Here is a 22,016-nt window from a genome sequence, read left to right on the forward strand (position 1 = left end):
CAACTGATTTTTATTTCTGGAAATCCTATGTATTTTTTCTAATCCTATCATTCCTTAATCACAAGACCTCTTTCTTATGGTTGTAGCCTCCTATTGTAGTTTTAATTAGGCCAAAAATACTTATTTTAAGGAATCTTTTAAGTTTTTCTGGAAGACTTGTGGCCCTGTGTTTTGCTCTAATGTAGACATTACATTTATTTTTTATTTTATTTTATTTTATTTTATTTTATTTTATTTTATTTTATTATTTTATTATTTTATTTATTAATGACACACACACACATACACACACACACAGATGCAGAGACACAGGCAGAGGGAGAAGCAGGCTCCATGCAGGGAGCCTGATGTGGGACTCGATCCCAGGACTCCAGGATCATGCCCTGGGCCAAAGACAGGTGCTAAACCTCTGAGCCACCCAGGGATCCGCACATTTCTTGCCACTAAAATCTATACATAGGACCAACCCCTGTAGGCCACCAAAAATTTCATCTCTAGCTTATATCTGGCTTTCAGTTCCCTTTTTATTTATAAAACTTGGGTGTTTCTCTTCCCATTAACTAACCTATGCACATTTACCTTTTATTTATGATGTTTGATCTTGCATTCTTGTTTTCTTGGTAGGAAGACCGAGATGATTCTCACTATAGTATGGAATAAGGCTTCGAGTGTATTGCTGAGCACAAAGCAGAAATTGAATATAATGACCAACTGCCATATACTTGTCAATATCAGAATTCAGAAAATTCAGAACCTGTACATTACAAAGGCTGACTCTGAAAGGGTGGACAGGTTTCTTGCCGTGTCCACTGTTTATCATACCCAGCTCTAACTCTGCTGTATTGTAACCATGCATGGCTTTTCCTAATTCCATTTCTGTCAGCACTGGAAAGGGACTACATTCCCTTGTCTCCACTGACTGGAACTCCTAGGATGCAAGAGTTACCCAGACTTTGTTGTCTGTTCCATAAGCCACAGTGGGTATGACTATAGCCCTAAGGCAACTCACAGAGCTGAGGGGAATCCTCACCAATGCTCTTCTGATATTAAAGTACTCAACAATTCCGTGTTTTCAATTTCTCTAATTCCTTTGGAAGACTGGGCCGGTGGAATGTTGAAACTTCCAGTAACTCAAAACCTCCACACTCTGTCACACTTCAAACCCAGAGCTGTGCATCCAACCGAGAATTCAAAACACTATTTTCACACTTCACTTCTGACCAAAGGAAATGTGGTATGTTGGCTTTAGCATTGAATTTCAATCAATTTAATTCAAAATATATGAAATCAAAGTATATTTCCAGAACATCTGAGAAAGTCACCAAGTGCCTAGCTTCTTCTACCCTGTCCTGGCGAAGCTGGTTCTTATTTTGCATGTTTTAAGTCCCTGTTTGAAGTTCATCCATGGGGCTCAAGTTTTGGCTTGGCTCTCATTCCATGCCACATTTTGCACTCACTTTTCATTTCACATGAAAACCGGGGGCAGGAGAACAAATGAGGACTGTGGTAAAAAGGGGTTAGAATCATGTCTCCAAAGAAAGAGGCCAAATCAGAATTTTCTCTGCATGTTTGAAATCAGATTCTAAGGGACAGAGTGTATATATTTTGGCAAAAATATAATTTATTGAGCATCTACTGTATGCATCATGTTAGGGCTTCATGTTAGAGGAAAAATAAATTGCAGGTTTTGTGCCTAAGCAAGAGCCAGAAAAGTAACTAGTAGTTAGGATAAAATGTGCTGAATTAAGAATTCTAGGAGCACATAAATACAGAGGAGCATTGAGGAGGACTTAAGAAAAGACCAGGCGGTTCCACTGGATTTTGAATCATGAACAAAGGATTTTTTTTTCTGGTCTTGGAGGGAAGCAAAGAAGTAGAAAACTAAAGCCAAAGGTACTTAAGGTAATAAAGAGGGCCTGGATGTGACCCAGGTGAGCCAGGGTCGGGGCTGAGTGTGCTTGGCCAAGAGCAAGGTAAAGCAGTTCTTGACGAAGCATCACCAGGTACTAAAAACCAAAGTGGAAGCCAAAGAAAAGTCTGCAATCCTGTGGATGATAGTGACAAAAAAAAAAAAATTTACATTTCACTGAACACTCACCATGTGTCAGGCCATATTCTACTCATTTACATTTATCAACTCATTTTATTTTCCCGCCCATCCAGAAAGATACATGCTATCACTCTCATTCCCATTTTATATGAGGAAACAGAGTCTGAAAGAGAACAAGTATATCCCCTAAGATCATACAGATCAGGAGTGGCAGACCCAGGATGAAGTCAGACTCAGTCCTTATGATGCCATAGTTGATGTGTCTTATTGTCACCTTATGTTGTCCCCCCTGGGTAAAACTCTGACAAGGAGTATCCTAAGCATGAACCTTTTTAACAACTCCACAGGTGAATCTGATGCACAACGAAGTTTGACTCACTCTCACTGAGAAATGTGAGATTTACATAACTGCCCACAAGCCCATAAACCATAAAATCCAGAAGAATCAGGAGGCATGAATACTGGCTTGGTCAGAGATCCAAGAGGTTGGAACTTCTCAAGGATAGGAATGGAATTCTGGGAACTAGGGATGTTCATGCCAGGGGTCCTTGATTAAGGCAGACAGGTATGTAAGAGAATCTTGCTGGCTCAAGGGTTGAGGCTGGATGGACCCTAAGGAAGGGAGAGGCAAGAAGCAGAGGACAGTAGGCTGTGTTCAAGGCATAGGGCTTTACCAGGAAAGATTCTGAAAGTGAAGTTCTCCTGTGGGTGACAAAGACTAAGCTACAGAGGAACCAAGGTCTTGGTGAAGACAGAGTCCATCTCTTAGGTTATTACACTGGTGGGCAGGGGACAGATCTGGTGGTGGGAGTTACTAGATGACATGGGAGGCTGGTTCCAAGTTGTTCATTTGGAGAGCACATGAAGAGTAAAGCAGGAACCCGATCGATCAATCTGCGGGTAAGAGATGGAACAGCTCTGGCATGGGACCAGGGTGTTGGACAGGGAACATCAGAACCAGTCTTCTAACCTCAAAGAGAATGGCAAGCAGTGGAAAGGGATTTGATGGGCAGGCCAGCACTCAGGAGTCCACTCAGATATGCCAACTTCCAAGGCCAGCATGTACAGCTACGTGGATGTTTAATTCCAGGGGTGAGAATATTCATGATGCATTTGAGTTGTGCAGTACATAACCTGCACAACTGTACTTGATGATGCTACTTATAGTTCATAATACCACAGTTCTAGTTCCTACTTACTAGCGGAATGAGTACTTAATAATTCCAGCAATAGGCTCATTCCTCCCCTTTCCTCTCCAAAGCTGCTCTCTAGAAATCTGGAACCATGCTGGAAAATTGACCTGACTTCCTGAGGGAGAATTTGGGGACTGAAAAGTAAAGACCTCTTCCTTTGCTTCCTTATCTCTGACGGTGCACAGACCCAGAGGCAAGACCAACTCTATAATCTGCAGGTCCTACGGCAAAATAAAACCGTAGGTCCCCTTACCCAAAAAGCAGGAAAATGTGTCATCAAAGCCCTTAACCTATAAGGCCAAAAGGAGAATCTTTCCTTCAGGAGAATCTTTCCTGACTTGGCAGAGTGGTTTTTAGTTTGTTGTCATTTTAAGTGAATAGAAGTCGAACTTTTCAAATTTTGCTAGCATCGGTTTTCCTGTTCATCTTTCTATTGTACAGTGCCCATTTTTAAATGTGTCACATTTAACTCTTACGTAGAATCATCAAAAATCACACCATTTGTATTTTGCTGCTCCTACGTGTGTGTGTGTTTTGTTCTTCCCAGAACAGTGGTGCAAACACTGCATAAAACAAACACATCTGTTTACTTCGCCCCTTGATACATGCACACTCTACCAACTTCTCTACCTTCAGTGCCCTGATGAGTACAGAAAGATAGAAAGCAGAGGGCACTATAGGATGCTCTGTCTTCTTTCCTTGTGCGTCCTTGTTTGCAGTGTGGGTAGTTGGCTGGCACTGGGAAGAGCCGTGAGTAAGAAAGGCCTTAGTAGGGCTCCTTGGCAGTTGGTGTTTCTTAGAACACCACTGCCTTCTTTCTGCATTTGAGGCAAGTTCTGGTTGGCATGGAAAACATAGCCCCTTGGGTTGTGAGGGCCCCTCACCTTCCTCTTTAGTCATGAAGGAACAACCTTGTGCTACTTTGAGTCTCTCTGAACTCCCGTGCAGGGTGGATCTGCCCGCGTTGTGAACACTCTGTGCTAATTGAATAGCAGGGAAGGGTGGGCTCCCATAGTGCCTGCTTCTCCTCTGCACATCATATGGTCCGGTGCCCGTTGGGCTTTCCTCACAAACACAAGGTCAAAGGTAGCTTGTTAAGAATCTCGAGATAGCGAGCAGAACGTTAGTCAAATCTGGGGCTGTCCCAGTGCAGGGAGCCCTGTGTGACTGCCTCATTGACATCTGTGAAGCCAGTCCATCCAAAAGCACTGGATGCCTGTCACCTGTCTGATCTAGGTCCCTCAGGCCCCTCATGAGTCAATGGTATCCCAGTTCTTGGACTTCTTTTTGAAAACAGTAAGATAGTTGGGATGTCTGGGTGGCTCAGCTGGTTAAGCATCTGACTTTGGCTCAGATTGTGATCCCAGGGTCATGGGATCGATCCCCACATCCCGCTTCCTGCTCAATGGGGAATCTACTTCTCCCTCTGCCTCTTCCCCCACCCATGTTCTCTGTTTCTCTCTCAAATAAATAAGTAAATAAAATCTTTTTAAAAAAATTAAAATTATTTTTATTTTTTTTAAAGATTTCATTTACTTATTCATGAGAAATACAGAGAGAGAGAGAGAGAGAGAGGCATAGATGCAGGCAGAGGGAGAAGCAGCCTCCTCACAGGGAGCCCGATGTGGGACTCGATCCTGGGTCTCCAGGATAATGCCCTGAGCCGAAGGCAGGCGCTCTCTTTCTTTCTTTCTTTCTTTCTTTCTTTCTTTCTTTCTTTCTTTCTTTTCTTAAGGAAAGTAGCAAGATGGATATCCACGCTTTTAGAGGCTGAGTCATGTGCTTTGAAAGTCACACGTCACCTCGGTCATGATCTGAACCAACAGTTTCCAAAGTGTTTTGGTTTGTGCATTTGTTTTCATCTTTGAAAAGAAGAACTCTTCCTTCAAAACAATCCTTACCTTATTTTAGTCTCCTTGGGTTGCCATAACAAAAATACGACAGACTGGGTGGCTTACAAGCCACAGAAATGTATTTCTCACAGTATTGGAGCCTGAAAACTGAGATTGGGGACCAGCAAGGTTGATTGGGGACCCTCTTCTGGTCTCAGGCTTTTTGTCATCTTACCAGAAAGGGGAGGGGGCTCTGAGGGGTCTCTTTTGTAAGGCACTGATCCCTCATGACCTAATCACCCCCAAAGGCCCCTGGTCCTAATACTTCCCAGTGGGCATTAGAATTTCAACATATATGTTTTTGGGGAACACAAACATTTGACGATTGCGTACATCAGTCCACTAGGTCAAATGGAGAGAAGCAGTTCTTCCCCAGTTCAGCAGGATGGGGAAGCCAGAGCCTACCTCCCCCCTCCCATTGTCTCACATCCCAGAATTAATTCTGACCCCTCTACATGACTTTTGTTGATATAATTTAAAACAAAACAAAACAATACATCTGATATATGTGATATATAACTTAATATATAACTTTTAAACAAGAGAGGAAGAGGTAGTTTGGCAGAGATCCTACAGCCATTTATGGACATATTGTCTTTTACAGCCAGGTCTCCTACATCAGTGGTTCTCAAAGTACGTTCCCAGGAGCAGTGCCATCATCAGCTTGTTAGCAATGTAAATTCTTGGGCCCTCTCCTAGTGGACCAAAACAGAAGCTCTGGGGACAGGCCCAATAGCCTGTGCTTCAATGAGCCCTCCAGACAATGACAATGCAGGCTTAGGTTTGAGAACTGCTGCTTCCATATTCCTCTTCACTTGCCTAATTATCTCCAGGGAAGGAAAACTCTCTGGAGCTGGTCTGGCCCACCGAGGAACAGTTCCAATATTGTTTCCCTTTGTATCCCCAGAATCAAGACATGTTACCTGTAGGGATGTGAGGTCAGGTGAGAAGAGGCATAGAGGACCGTGGCTACGCACCCACTGGGTCCTGAACTCCTAAAGATACAGGATCTCAGTGGCACCTAGAGCAACCTCTAAGTGAATGTCATTAGCAACATTTTCCAGGACAGGAAACTTCTAATGCATGGGCCTAACTTCAAATTGTTGGTGGAGCTGGTGTCCCACCTCCCAAGAATGTACTCAGACATGTAGCTCCTTCCATGTTTGCAATTCGTTTTCCCTCCCCTCCTGCAGCAGCAGCAGCAGCAGCAGCAGTGGGCACTGCAACCTTCACCTTCTCTGTCACCAACGCCAATAGGTGCTGGGTCCTTGACCACACTTCCTGCACACAAATCTAGCTGTTGGTCACCACTGACTCATTAGCATGCCCATTTTACAGAGGAGCAAACGGAGCTGAGCAGAGGTAACAGGGTAAGCCAGTCATGGAGGGGGAACTCTAATCTCAGTAGTGTAAGCCTGCAGCTGGCTTCAGTTTGTATTTGTTTGATAACCTTTTTCTTTCCACCCCCCACCCAATGTTTTTGATGATATTGTTTGAAAATAGCAATGCATCACGCTGTAAAATTTGGATTTCAATTAGAAAATGTGCACTGCTGCTGGAGATTTACCCCAAAGATACAGATGCAATGAAATGCTGGGACACCTGCACCCCGATGTTTATAGCAGCAATGTCCACAATAGCCAAACTGTGGAAGGAGCCTCGGTGTCCATCGAAAGATGGATGGATAAAGAAGATGTGGTTTATGTATATAATGGAATATTACTCAGCCATTAGAAACGACAAATACCCACCATTTGCTTCAATGTGGATGGAACTGGAGGGTATGATGCTGAGTGAAATAAGTCAGTCGGAGGACAAACATTATATGGTCTCATTCATTTGGGGAATATAAATAATAGTGAAAGAGAATAAAGGGGAAAGGAGAAAAAATAAGTGAGAAATATCAGAAAGGGAGACAGAACATGGAAGACTCCTAACTCTGGGAAATGAACTAGGGGTGGTAGAAGGGGAGGAGGGCGGGAGGTGGGGGTGACTGGGTGGTGGGCACTGAGGGGGGCACTTGATGGGATAAGCACTGGGTGTTATTCTGTATGTTGGCAAATTGAACACCAATAAAAAATAAATTTATTATATATAAAAAAAGAAAATGTGCACTGTTGAAATGATACGTTCCTCTCGTGGCTGACCTCAGTTCCTCAGAAGTCCTCCCAAGGGAAACCAGTAGAACCAGTTTTCATGCAACTTTCAAGAGATCCCTTTTGCAAATATAATCAAATATGAGTAACTCCTCTGTTAATTTTGTCCAGGAGTTGGTGCTCTGTAGGTATGGATTTGTTGTTTATGCACGTGGCAATGTAAGAGGGAGCATGTGCAGTGGTAGGTGGATATATCTGCAGGTATGTATCAGGGTGTATCTGCGTGTAGCTGTGTCAGCAGCCCCTGTGACAGCAGTACTGTGACAGCAGCACTCTAACAGATGCATCAACCTCCTTCGCTCAACGAGTCTCCAATGTTGGGCATTTAGGTTCTTTCTGGCCCTTTGTAACCATAGCCTGTTCTGTGATGGTTAATCTTGTGATAACATCTAAGCACAACTAAGTGCATCTACTGGATATTCCAGCAGAAAGATCCCTTAGAGATCAAGTTTAGCCCATGGGATTCCTTCCACATTCCTTCTAGCATTCCTTGGGGATTAGCTCTTCCTCATGTTTAAATATTGACTCTTCAGCTAAAAGTCTTGGTCCCTTGAAGACAAGAGCTTTATCTTCACCCACCATGGGTACCTTCCTTTGCCTGTCTTAAGCCAGTTCCACCTTCCCTTGCAGGAAAGTTCAGGAAAACATCCTGTCCACTTAAGCTGGAGCACCAGTGGTCCCCCCAGCTTTTTCATAGTGGCCACAGTTCACCACAGCTCTTTCTGACTGTTGCCCCAGAGATGCTTAGAGCAAGCATAGCAGCTGAGTCCATGAGCCATGATTGTAGCCATTGCTGAGTGAACCCCATGAAACACAGCTCAGACAGGCATGAAGAACAACTGGATTAGCCCATAGGCACATCTCTCACATATGTGAAGTGGGGAGAGGCCATTCCCTCTCCACCCCTCCCCTCCTAGGCAGAAGCTAGGGAACTCAACACATGCCCTGCTTCTATCAATGGGCAGATGAGTGTGAAGGGCCTCAGTACACACACTGCATTTGAATCGATCATTATAGAACCCTCTGACAAAGTCCTTCTAAATAAAATTCTTGTCAAATCAGATGATGATGTGGAGTTTTTCCTACACTACTATTTTTGAGCTTTACATTTGGAGATGAGTGAAGGCTTGCATCCCAGCACCACTCGGCCTGTGACTTGGGGAAAGTCTCTCCCCTGTGCTGGGCGTCTGTGGTCCCACTTGGAAAGTGTCAGGATGGAATCCACATGGCTTTTCAGAATAGTTTTGACAGGTTTCTGGTGTCCTTTCACTGGGGCCACCGCGTAGATGCAGGGAGATTGTGAGTAGTGCATTCCTTTACCGAGCACATATCCATGTCCTGTCCGGCAGGTGGATGGGCCTGTGCATGCAGGTCCAAGTCAGCCAGTTTCAGAAGATGCTTATAGGATCTGCGCCACATCCTTTTGTTTCTTTTTTGCTGCTTCTCTACAATGATTCCCCAGACTTGAGGACCAGATATCTCCGTGTGATGTGATTTCTTCACTAAAGACTTCAGATATATGTCAATTACTCACTCTGTGAGCAGTGGAGTAAAGTCACTCCAGAAGCTGTAATGGACCAATCCCAAAATCTCAGTTTCAGTTCTTCAATTCTATGTGTGTATATGTGTATGTGTAGTGGGCGAGAGATGATGAGAGGGAGGTAGGGAGAGAGAGGGGGAGAATGCATCCTCCTTCATCACCTCCTCAGACTGTGGGAGGAGCATCCCATCTGTTCACCTCTCATTGGCAAGAGTTCAGGAACGTGACCGTGATCTGGTTGCAAGGAGGATGGGAACCCTAGTCTTCCTGCGTGACCAGGAGGGAAATGGGTGTGATGTGCACAGTGTTCGCTCTGCCACGTTTTGCCTCTGCCAAGGGGTCATGTGAGAATTCCCAGGGTCACGGAGAGCCCTTCAAAGTTGCCTTTCTTAGCAGACTGTCTTTTTCGGCAATGCCAACTCCTGCATGCACTTGACTTGTGAACCATTGATTGTTGTGGATGAAGGAGGAGTGTCATTTCAGTCAGTCAGTGCTATGAAACCAGAGCAACTATTTTGATTAATGTGGCCAGTTAAGCTAAACAAAGAGATTGGTCATTACTGGGTAAAATCAGTCACCCCAGAAACCTCAGAGGGACCAGTTTCTGGAATCAAAGCAAATTAAATCCACAGCTGTGAATGGAGGGGCTCTGAAGAGAAAGAAGTCTTTCACTCATTGCTATAGGAATAGAAAGATGTAGTACATTGGAGGAGGGGGGATTGGCAATATAAATCACTAACTTTATTTTCCTCATATTGTCTAATACAAAGATCCCACCTCTACCCCATGAATCCATTTCTAAATCTGTATCAAAGAGGAGGATGCATGAACATGTCTCTCACACCTTTATTTCAGGTAGGGAAAGATCAGGAATCACTGCACACAGGGGCCGGTGAACATATTGTAGGAAAGGAAGTCCATGGAAGTCTATGCGCAACTTGGAATTATTTTTAAGAACACTTATTGCAAAGATTATTTAGTGACACTGAGAAATGCTCTTGTTACGTTAAAGGGAAAAGTATGCATACAATATATTTATAGACTACAAGCACAGTTGCATCATCTGTAACATCATAGACCTAGAGATAGTAACAGCGCTTATTGAGTGTGTGTCATCATGAACTAATCTCATTTAGTTCTCACCTTAATCTAGGAAATAGGTGATTATATCCCCATTTCATGGGTGAAGAAATGACTCAGACAGGGGAGCTCATTGCTCCTGGTCACATAGCTGTTGGACTGAGATTCACATGCCTCCCAAGCCCATGCTCTCAGTAAACAAGTTCACTTATACAAATTCATTTGTATTCACCCAACAAATGGGAAGGGTGAGTATCAGAACAGTCACATGCAGTGTTCAACTCTATGTGGCAGAAATGGCAGTGGTTCAGGGGTTTCCTTCATTATACTTTCCTTTATTTTCACCAATTTCACATCAAGCAGTCTCTATATATTTTGTTCTATTCTAGTCTACTAAACTATACTATATTATACCATTCTAAATTATATTATACTGTACTATATCATACTATATTATACTGTATTATGCTATGCTGTATTTTGCTATTTTAAAATATATTTAATTTTTCAATGGAACCTTGCAACTTACACAGATAAACTCATTCATTAATAGTAAACAACCTGATGCAGTAGGGAAAGGCTGGACAAATGTACCCCCAGACTAAAAGGAACTGGGTCATGAGACCTGGTTATATTCTCTCTACTTCTTGCTCATGTTCCATATTTTATTCCTCACAATTTTTAGAATAGGAAAAAGAAAAAAGAATGAGTAACTATGTTTATAGGCCTGTTTTATTTTTATTTCTCCTTGATTAGAGCAAGACACACTCATCTGCGATGAAGAAGCCAAAGCCAAATGGGGCCATGCCACAGAACAAAAGAATTTTTTGACTCACCAGGAAGGAGACAGCAGGACATGAATGTTTCATAGTGGAACTAAAATGACCAAAGTGGAATGTTTATGTTCTGGGCTCAGTGCTCAAGAGCGTAACCACGTCCCACTGCTATTAGGGCAACATCAGAGCCAGCATTGGGTCACCATGAAGAGAGAACGGCACCGATGTTGAAACTCTGCCCAGGCTGAGTGTGTGGGATTCCTGGAAATCGTGTCTTGCAGAGTCTTGGACTCCTGAAACCAGGTCTGTACTTTAGGGAGTTTCAAGAAAGAGCAAGTGAGGGAGAGAAAGGCAGAGAGATGGACGGACATGACAAGATTCTAATTAATTTGCCAGATTGTGTCTGCTGCCTCCTCTTTTCTTTTGCAGAACATCCACTTGGGCTCATTAGTTTGGAATTTCAGGGAAGCTGGGGCTGAGATTCCAAAAGTGGTTTTCACTGGGGCTCATGGTCTCCTGGAGTGGGCGAATGGGGAAATTTGTCTCTGTTGCTGTTTCTGCTGGGTCCTGAGTGTGACTGGGGCAAGACCTGGTTCTTCTCTCTTCTTTATTTATGCTCCTCATTTTATTTGTTGGGCCTATCTTTTAGAATAAACAAAAATGGAGAAAAAGCTATTTTCATAGACAAAAAGCTCTGATAATGGGGGAGGCAGAGGCTGACATTCATCTCACTGGCTGAGGCTGATCTTGCCAATTATCTTTGCTAAGTACATCCAGAAGTTTGCCTTTTCCTAATCCCCTCTCTATCCCAGATGTAGCCAAGAGTCTAGAGAGACTGAAACATTTCAAAAGGTGTCCTCCAGAAAGCTGGGGCCTGGATCCAGGTGGGAGAGTTCCTGCGGCACAGGGGGTGACCAATCCTTCCTGGTGAGGCCTCTCTGGAGTGCAAGATAGCAAGACACAGTGTCTCATCTCCCTTCCACATGCCAACAGTGTGGCCGGGAAGTAGCTTCTTTCTGACAGCTTAAATGGAATCAGCAGTAACCAGAGGCAAGTGGCTTCAACCCAAAAGCACTGGCTCAGCCTTCTTGGCCATGAGTTTGGTTCAGATGTGTAACCTCCCAGGGACAGAGCCACCTCACAGGTAAAGTAGGGACTGAGCGATTCAATATCTATCAAGGGTATTGATGCAGAGTGGCTTTCCTGGCATGTTAGCCCTCCCTTCTTCCCTTCCTTTTGCCTAGACTCCTCAGTGCATGCGCTCCCCTTGAGATAACATCTTCTCAGCCATCTCCTAAATCTCTCTCTTGGCTCAGGGGCCACTAAGGTGAAATGGAGATGGTCAAACCTTCTGAAATCTTATTCTCATCCTTTGCAAAGCCAGTTGGTAAAACGCTCTGGTAAATGCTCTCACAGCTGAAGGGGAAGGTATGTGTATGGGGGGCATCAAAGATGCCTGGACCGATGGAGATGTTTGGTTTCTTGCTCTCATGCCTCCTGATAAGTCAGTTGCCCCTTCTGGGCCTCAGTTTTGAGACGGGGGGGAGAGGAATCCCCACTCCACCTCCCTCCGAGCGTGGTGGGGAAGACAAATGGAACCATGAGTACTGAATGCATTTTACAAACTGTAGAGCATCTCCCCCAATATCTTGTGTGTGTGGAGGTCCTTTTAGTATAGTTATTGATGTGTTTGAGTAATTTTGAAAAAAAAAAAAAACTAAAATGGCCACATTCTTGATTCTCTGAAATTTGACTAAAAGTAATTAAGTGCTTCTCCAGGGTTTCTGAGCTACTCCCTTCCATGTGGTGTTGGAAGGAGTTGCTGATTCCTCTAAGGCTTTCTTTCTCCATCCATAAACAAGAGCCAAATACTGTGCACTTCATAGAAGTTTCTAGAGGCCCCAAGATGACTCATATGGAAGCTCTCAACAGTGTGCAGGTAATGAGTATGGAATATTATGCCTAAAGTGGACGCAGATTTAATAGTAGGGGATTAACATAAGCATCTATGGGGGGGGTCTTTCCATGCCATTAGGGCTCTGTGATTATTTAAGGCAGGACAACAATAGACATTTTAAAAAGATTATAAATTTAGAATATGAATTATCTCATCTGTGTAATCTTGTCAGTCTTTCTAACTGGTCAAGCTGTACCTCAACTTTACTGCTTTACAAAGTCTGCCTTAATTTCGTTCCAATGTAACAAATGAGTCCCAATATAAACTATTAAATATAAAATATACCTCAAGGGAGCTGGGCCAATATCAATTGGTATTTTTGTTCTTCCCACAGCTATTCCATGTATGTTTTATTTTTTTTTCCATGTATGTTTTTTTTTTTCCATGTATGTTTTATAAAGTAGAGATACTAACTCACTCCTGACCAGTCAAACAATAGGGTTCCCTCACACAGACGATGCTGGTCTGGCTTTTTCAGCTCGGGGATACTGAGACTGATACACTTTATAATCTTGGTGCTGGAAAAAAGATAATCTTTTTAGGAATATTATCATCAACAGCAAATGGCTTGCTTTATCTCTACTCTTCATCCCCTAAAGAATTTCCAGAATTTGTTTTGGCCAAAAATGTGTATTATAAATATATGATTTCCTGTTTAATGATTGTTTTAGAAAGGTCTCAAGATGGAAACTGACCTGCAGAGCAAACACATGTGCGTGCATGCACACACACGAAATACATAGTTTGGGATTTCATACACCATGAGACACAAAATGTATCTAGGGACATACCTGTCCCCTCAGTGTGCAGGCATGTACTAGCTGCTGGGACCAGCAACCAGCATTGTGTTGTCATAGTCCCATGCTCCTATTCTGGTCTTGCCAGGGACTTGCTGTGTGATTTAGACAATTTACCATGGTTTATTGATCCTAAGGCAGTGTTTTAAGAAATATTTTAACATCTGAAATGGAATGTTTCTTAAAGCGGATGGCATCTGACAATGAGAATTGCCAGGATATGTTTCTCTCTTCCTGCTACATAAAGTAATGATGCATCTTACAATGGATTGGACCTTAAATTCCATGAAATCCAGTAGTTACCCTTGTGCTGAATATCCCTTTCAAGCTCAACATAATTGCTAACAGGGTGTTGTAGTGAGGATGGAAATCATTAATGAATTCAGTAGACACCCTAGTATGGCCACTCAGGAAAAGACAAGTTGCTATCATCATCATGCTAACTTATTAACAGTAGCTTTGTTTGTTTGTTTGTTTGTTTGTTTGTTTGTTTGTTTATTGAGAGGGAAAGGGGATGGGCAGAGGAAGAGAGAAAATCTTAAGCAGGCTCCACACTCAGTGCAGAGCCTGATGTGGGGCTAGATCCCAGGACCTTGAGATCATGACCTGAGATAAAATCAAGAGTTGGATGCTTAACCATCTGAGCCACCCAGGTGCCCCAACAATAGCTATAAATTTAAGAGCAGCCATTCTGGTGGCAATACTACTCCCATTGCATAGATGAGTATATTTAAGCCTCAAAGAGGGATTATTTACCCGAGGCTGAGACTCAGTTCAAGTACAGCATCTGTCTGACACCAGAGTTTCCATCCTTCCTGCCCCACTCATGCTGCCTGGTTAGATATAAATACATTTTGCATTTCATATGTTATCCACACACAGAGTATAACCCATTGTTCACAAGCCACAAATCTGTGCTGCTTCTCCGGCAGAGAAAGAGTGAGCTGTAGCCTCCAATACCAAAGAATGCCTCCATTATGTCCTATGGACTCCTCATGGGCTCCAGAATGAGGATATTTATTTCCAGGTACCTCCAAATGCTGTGGTTATTTAATCACCTCAGATGCCTCCAGTAATCACTCTGGATTGCATTATGCAAGTCAGCAAATTCTGTTCACTTTAATATACATGAGCAAGAAGGAGGGATATTTCTCACTGAAGGTTTTATGGAAAATTCTGCATTTATTGATTTCCCACCCTTAAATCTTATTCTTTAAATACTCCCCCCACCTACATACATACACACACACATACAAATGCACACACATATATATGATGAAAATGATTGCTATGGTCATGTTTGTTCAACCTAACAAAAATATAGCATATTGACAACATTATCTGTCATTCCCACGTTTCACCTGGAGTAGAAAACTGTTTGATCTCAAAGCCTGCGGACTACATCAGTTCACAAGGATATCTTTTATTCATGCACATTAAAATAAAGACAACCATATGCAAGGGTTTCTATAACTTAGGAAAGGGGAAAAAAATGAAACTTGCTTTTGCTAGCAGAGCTTTGCTTGCTGGTTACACCGGCAGTGGTCATGCCATTGGCTTTTTGTATTTCTCTTGATTGCTTGTATTTTCAGCGATCAACGTGCGTGGGAAGGCTTCTGGAACTGGCAATGCCCTTAGAAGTCATCACCTTCCAAGGGAAAAAAAAAAACAAAAAGAGGTCCAATAATTTAGGGACTTTTATGGGGTTATGCATTGCATTCTCTACACGACAAGCCCAGAACAAAATGTACCTGGAGGTTTTTTTTTTTTTTTTTTTTTTTTGGAGTTTTCATCTTGTATCCAAGTCCTGGTACAAGAGATCGATGGGACAACTTTGAGGAAAATATTTCATTTCTATTTCTGTTTCATCTTCTAGATAACGAGGTCACTAGTATGGGCCCTGCAGGGTTATCGCAAGGACTACCTAAAATAACCTACGTCCAGGTGCTGCCCCACTGCTAGGCGCGATTCCATACACCTGTTTGTTTTACTTCCATTTCTCTGCTTTTTGTTTTTCTTGCGGTATATATGGTAGCTTGAAGCGACAGGTTTGTGATAGATTTAAGGTTAATGTGTAAACCATAAAAATATCTGTGTTGCCTCCTCCCATTCTCTTCTAGTCGACAAGAATTATCGATTGCCCTTGATGATACTTTATCTTCAGCAATCTCGGGAATCAAAGACAGTGCCTACCTGGTTCTCTGTTGGGATGCAATGTGTCAAATCTGGCAATTTGACGTCTGGGGGCCTCTCAGAAGGCAGCTACACCTTCACAGTCCTGCGACTCCTGCATCAGAGGAAATATTTCTGCTTCAGAGTCTTTGGCCCTGTGGGGTCAGCCAGGCAGGTGTAACTCAGCCAGTCTGGGAAACGCGCTTTGGTATTTTCCTTTTGATCTTCTCCTTTCAGGGGGAAACACACACTATTAGCAATTGTTCTCTGAATGGAGATGGTTATGCTTCATTTTTATGCCCTTTGCTCCTTGATTGTCCATGGGGGCTTCACACAATACCAACAGAGGCTGAAGGCTTGTGTTTCTATCATCCACTAGATGTTTACAGCTAGGTCAGTTGTTCCAAATTGAACTCGAATATTTAAAATTCCATCGTGGGCCTGGCTGCCTGGTCTTTTGGGCCAAAAAAATATGTAAAACACTGTCATTCATTGAGCTTGAGAGATTAGCTCATGTAGTCCTCCCCCCAAAAAATGTGTCATGGAGGTAATAAAATATCTCATTTATGGGTGAGACAGAAGCTCAGAGAAGTCTCCTTATTTGATGGGGTCACACAGCTAGCAAGGAGCAAAGATAGAATCAGAAACCAGGTATAACTGATGCCCAAACTGACCCTTTATTACACCACGCTGCTTCCCACTACACCTCAAATTCTTCACTGTTGAAAGAAATGTGTACTTACTTTTCTAAAAAAAAAAATTATTTCTTATATTCACTTCTTCAAAGAGAAAAAAAGACCAATGAAATGGTCACCTGGAGTAGGGATTGTGCCTCTGAGCAGAGGACCCAGCCCAGAGTAGAAGCTAGGGAAATGCTTATGGGGGGGGGGGGGGGGGCTTGTTGACTGGCTCGCAACTCCAAAGAAACCCTCCTGTACTCTGCTCTTTGGTGGTGGCAACAGACCAGGAGCTGAGGTTCTTGGGCTCCTGCCTCCATGGAAGCAATAGTGAGCCACTCCACTCTGTACCTTCTTTTCCCACTTCCAGAATTAGCCTTTTCACGGCTCCTTAGATATATGACCTGTATCCGGGTGGTGTGCTCCCTTTGTGAGGTCTGAGGACTATCTCACAGCCTTTTGATGCTGAGCTCTGGTGCCCCCACCACGACCCCTTATTCTGAGAGTCCCAAGCATAATTGCTTGTTGTGGATATTATCTGGTTATTCTTTCTGGGTAGTGTCACTTGTCTATGTAAACTTCCAGTTTCCTGGTCTCTCACATTAAGCTGTTCTGTTAGAAACACCTACTGGGGTTTTATTCATGCATTTGTTGGAGAAAGGGAGGCCAGATGAACATACAAAGCCAAACAGGGTTTATCCATTTCCCAGGAGGGGCCAGCAGCACACGGGAGGGTTGGACCTAAATTCTAGTGGAGTGTAGAAGGATGTGAGTGCTAAACAGGGGTGTGAACCAGGGCAGTGGGATGAGACAGGGAAAAGGTGATTTCTTGAGACGGGAATCACTCAAGCGTAGGGTTTGATTATTAAATATTGATGAAGATTTTGCAGAGAATCATTAATAGGAATTCTGACAGGGTCTCAGAAACAACTTACTCTGGGTGACAACTTCTTAAGAGTCTCCTCAGACCAATTTTTGGAATGGGAAGGAGTATATGTCAATTCCTAAATGGATGACCTGTAAACACTAACATTTATAGGACACTTATACGAGCCAAGTAGCATGTTTGTGGGTGACACGGACTGACCCATCTCGCACTCACTCTGTCCTCCTCTGCTTTAAAGGGCACTCGGCTGAGATTCAGACAACCAGTGTGGCTTATACAGGAGGTGTGCAGTGATCTGCATCCAGAGGCAGCACCTTGTCACCTGCAAAGATAGGGTGGGTTGTTATCAGAGGACACTGAGACTCATTCTCCTCCTTAGTAAAACAGGAATGCCAGTGGGCTGGGAGGAAATTTGATGTTCAAAGGGTTGCCCACCATGGCCTGTGTGTTGGTCATATATGACAGAGCTCCAACCAGCCCGTTTTTGGCACTGATGATTTGCATTCAATCCTGGCAAAGATGATTTACATTCAATCCTGCCCCAGGTCCCTTAGCCTGTGAAGATTGGCCTCTCAACTAGACAAATGACATCAAGTGAGGGCCGTAGTCCTAAACACTGAAGAAAACATGTCACCAAGTATGTATTTTGGAAATCCATAGTGAGAAAGTCACTTTCTTCAATTTTAAATAACTGAGTGTGGTAGTTTCCTATGGAGGCTGAAACATATTACCACCACCTCGGTGGCTTTAAAGAACACAAACGTACTCTCTTAACAATGCTGACCTAGAGGCCAGACTGACTTGATGAGTCTTTAGGGCTGACATCAAGGTGTCATGAGGGCTGATTCTTTCTGGAGTGCTCAGAAATTAACTCATTCCTCGTCTCTTCCAGTTTCAGAGTACCTGACGTTCTTCAGTGGCCCTACCACTTGGCGCTCCTGTTGTCACATCACATTTTACGGACTCTGCCTTCTTGTGTTCCTCTTTTAAGGACACTTATGGATACTTTAGGCCTGCTTGGATAATCCAGGACCATCTCCAGATCCTTGACCATGTCCTCAGTCCCTATTGAAGTAGAAGGTAACTTATTCAGAGGTCCTGGGGATGAGGACATGGACATTTGTTGTGAGTGGAGGGGAGGACATTATATTCAAATATTCAGCCCACTACACAAAATATTGCTGTTGGAGCTATTGGAGCACCTCTCTAGAGATAAAACCCAAAACCTGGCTCCCTCAGAGTAAATCTAGTGGGTTTCAGGTCCCTTCCACTTCTACACGAGGTCATGGATCGGTTCCATTGGGATTGCCCCTGAGGTATGGGGCTGGTGGTGTTTGGCCTGCTGTCCTCACCTGCCCTGGCATCCCTGAGATATTTGTGCTCCCATCTTTGTCACATTCTCACTGCATCCTTTCATCTTACCCAAGGCCACTTTAGATCCACCTCTCCCTGAGTCACAGCCCTGCCATTCTAGCCACGTGACAAGGCAGTCTGCTGCCCACACCCTTAAGGGAGTGAGGTGCCAGGATCCTCCACTTGCAGCAAAGTCCTTCTTGCCCATGTTGAAGGTGGATGCTTACCTCCTCTGGGAACAGAGGGGAACTAGAGTTGCATAGTCCTTATACCCATCTGAGAATTCTACTCCCTGACTCATAGCCCTACATCCACAGGGAGAAGAAGGAGACCCTGGGGTATTCAAGGCTCCTCCCTTTACTGTTTTCCTCTCTGCTCGCTCTTCTTTCCTTAATGTATCAGTTTGCAAGGGCTACCATAATAGAGTACACAGACAGTATACATTTATTTCTTATAGTCCTGGAGGCCAGAAGTCCAAGGTCAAGGTCTTGGGTAGGACTGGCTTCTCCTGAGGCCTCTCTCATTGTCTGTACAGGCCAATAAAGTTCAATAAAGTTTCGGAGTGGTAGCAAGAACTGGTCCTGTCTGATTAAACACTTCCCAGATCTTTCTTCTGGCTTACATCCAGACCAGAGCTTCTGAAATGCCAAACATTGGAGTCTAACTTCTCTGAGTCTCCTGTGATAGGTCTTCTCCAAAGCAATGAGTACTTTCCATCTGGTTGCTTGGATTGGAGCAAAAGGCCTCAGAATATAGAAACATGTGTAATGTGTGATTGTGAGTATGTGTGTGTGTGTGTGTGTGTGATATGTATGGAAGTTGGGGGATACATCAAATACTTTTTGAAAACATCCTGCAAAGCAATTATCCATTGATCCCTCAGTATGTGCAAGACATGTGATTCTTCACAGAGGACTCACCCGTTTGTAATATCAGCCCCAATTTACAGATGAAGAACCTGAGGTCCATAGAGGCTCTTGATCAAGATCTTATATCTATTCAGATAGAGATAAAATTCAAACATGGGCCTAGTTGACCATCAAACATCGTTTGATATTTCTATTCTCTCCACCGTAGTGTGCAGTGATGATGGTAACAGTGTTGAGGTCTTTGACTTCTCAACATCATTGTCAGATAAAACGAGAGGCAAAGAAGGGGCCATGCCATGACTGAAGCAAGAATTTTATGTCCCATGAGCACACCTTATCTGTCCTCACTCTGGTGGCACTTTCTCATTTGTTGGATCCTACTGATTTTTGGAACAAACCCATGTGGCAGTCTGTATGAATCCTACCGCATGGATGAGCAAGTCCAGGATAAATCAAATATCCAGTGCCCTCAGCTGATAAGTGGAGGAACCAGTACCCACATCCTGAATTCAGGATGGAAGAAGGAACCTCGTGCAATACTCAGACCAGAATACATTTCTTCCTGGAGGAGACGGGAGCCTCAGAAAGTTTGGGAGAAGGCCAGAGAGCTTCAGAGTGCAATGAATAGCTTTGGCAGGCTTCTAACATTCCAGTGTACACCCTGCATCACTGCCTCACCAGAGTGGTCAGTAATCAAGATGTTTCTTTGGGGCAAAATTGTCATGTCAGCCGTCTGCCACTGATGAAGGCTTCACGTTACCCCATTTTTAGAATACACACGCACACACACACACACAGACTCTCCCCTTAAACAAGGGACTGATTTTGATACATCTTTTAACTAACCAAAAGTAACATTTTGACAATTTTAATCGACTAATTATACACTCATGGTCATCTTGAAAAGTGCCCATTTTGGGTCTTTATGTCTTGACAACTGTAAGAGTCCTCAGCTGGAAAATTGGGATGCAGACAGAGAATTTCAATTACTATGACCTTGGGAAGTTGAGAGCTGCAATTTCTATCCCACTGGGGCCCAAAAGAAGCAGAGAGGAGGCCTGGAAGGATGGTGGTGGCTCCCTCTAGAACTAGACTTCATCTCTACTCTGCTTCTGCCTGGAAATAATTAGGAAGAACCCAGTGATCTGCATCAGAAAGCAAAGAATGAAGCAGATGCCACAAAGGTAAGCATTTGAGGGACTTAAAATAGGCTGGTTTTTCTGCTTTATTCCATTTGCTTATGTCCTTTACAGTTGGAAGCTCTCACACATCTTTTCCATTCTTGGTCTCCTGCCCCTCCCTCTTCCTACCTTCCTTCCTCTTCTTTCTTTTCCTTCTTAAGATACATGAATAAACATTCCATCTTTAAACCCACAGGGGGTATTGGTCTGTTGACAAATGCTAAGGATTTCTTTAGCGATTGATAATATATAGTCATCATTTCAGCAAATTCTTAGATAAACTGAAGAGATGTCTTCCCCTTTTTAACGATGCAAAATCTGAGTCTCGTGGAAATAAAATAACTTGTCCACCGTCACCCACTTGGTAAATTACTACTCCCTGAAAGCAGGTCTGTCCGACTTTAGAACCCTCCCTGGGAGAGTTTTCTCATGATTTTCAGAGGGCTCTGCAAGGATGGGGCCAGGCTACTCATCTATTCTGATGTTCCCTGGAACCTGCAGTCTGGACAAAGCCATAGTGGGTGCTCAGGGCAGCTCAGGCCTCCATCCGGGACAAATTTCAAAGCCAAAGCTTCAGGTGGCTGGCTCTAGACCTGGGCTCCAACCAATGCCCCTCGTCATGTGGAGGCCCAGGGTCCTCCTTGCTGAGGGCCTTCTGGGAGGGCCTGGGAGCAGGTCACCCAGACAAAGTGGTGCTCTTATTTTTCTGGGAGCAGGGAGGGGCAACATGAACCCAGAGAATATCGCAGGTGGGAAGTCTTATGTGTGCCCCATCATGACCATGCAAAGGCCCTATTGCATGGGACATACTTGTACTAAAAAGAAGTCATTGTTTTTCTGATTTTCTGTTTTAACAAGATGCCCCGTATATAAATTTATTAAATCTTTTAACCTTATCTAGGTGCCAGAGAGGCAAGAGTAGTAAATGCAAGAGCTATTCTCTTGCCTGTATATGGACAATGAACAGTCCGTATTCCTTCCATTCACCCTCTCTCCTTTCCTCCTGAATCCATTTTCTTTTCCACGTAACTCCTAAAGAAACAGATAGCTTTCACGGCCACTTACTTTCTTGAAGGGCTTCTGCTATCAATGCTGTTTCTCTTCTGCTTTGTGCTTTGATTGGCTAGCAAAGCTCTTGGGGCATCAACTGATGCCTCCCTGAGAAATGGCCAGCCTCATGCCCCTGCCAGCTTATTGCTAAGGTCACTCCTGCTGCCAGCCTTTGAGGATGGTGATGCAGACGGTTGGGCCATCTTGGCTCCTCAGGACCAGATCCTAAAGAACCAACTGACCAATGGCATGTGGACCTCCAGAGAACATTGGGTGAGGTTGGCTCAGGACTGGTCCCCACAGGTGCCATCCTCATCCCTGGAAACTCTGAGTGCTTCCCAACATGGCAAAGGACTTTGCAGATGTGCTTAGGTAAAGAATCCTGAA

At 43.7% G+C, this 22,016-nt stretch overlaps 1 long non-coding RNA gene across 1 annotated transcript; it reads left to right on the top strand.

Annotated features, from left to right (window-relative positions):
* The first annotated feature begins 2,364 nt into the window (after positions 1 to 2,364).
* On the top strand, positions 2,365 to 16,005 carry LOC140639566 (uncharacterized). The gene is made up of 3 exons (XR_012036226.1): positions 2,365 to 2,615; positions 10,668 to 10,990; positions 15,562 to 16,005. It is a non-coding gene; the product is annotated as an uncharacterized lncRNA (long non-coding RNA).
* Positions 16,006 to 22,016: the final 6,011 nt, after the last annotated feature.

The sequence above is a fragment of the Canis lupus genome, chromosome 9 (assembly GCF_048164855.1).
Source record: "Canis lupus baileyi chromosome 9, mCanLup2.hap1, whole genome shotgun sequence".
In the NCBI taxonomy this organism is placed as follows: Eukaryota; Metazoa; Chordata; class Mammalia; order Carnivora; family Canidae; genus Canis; species Canis lupus.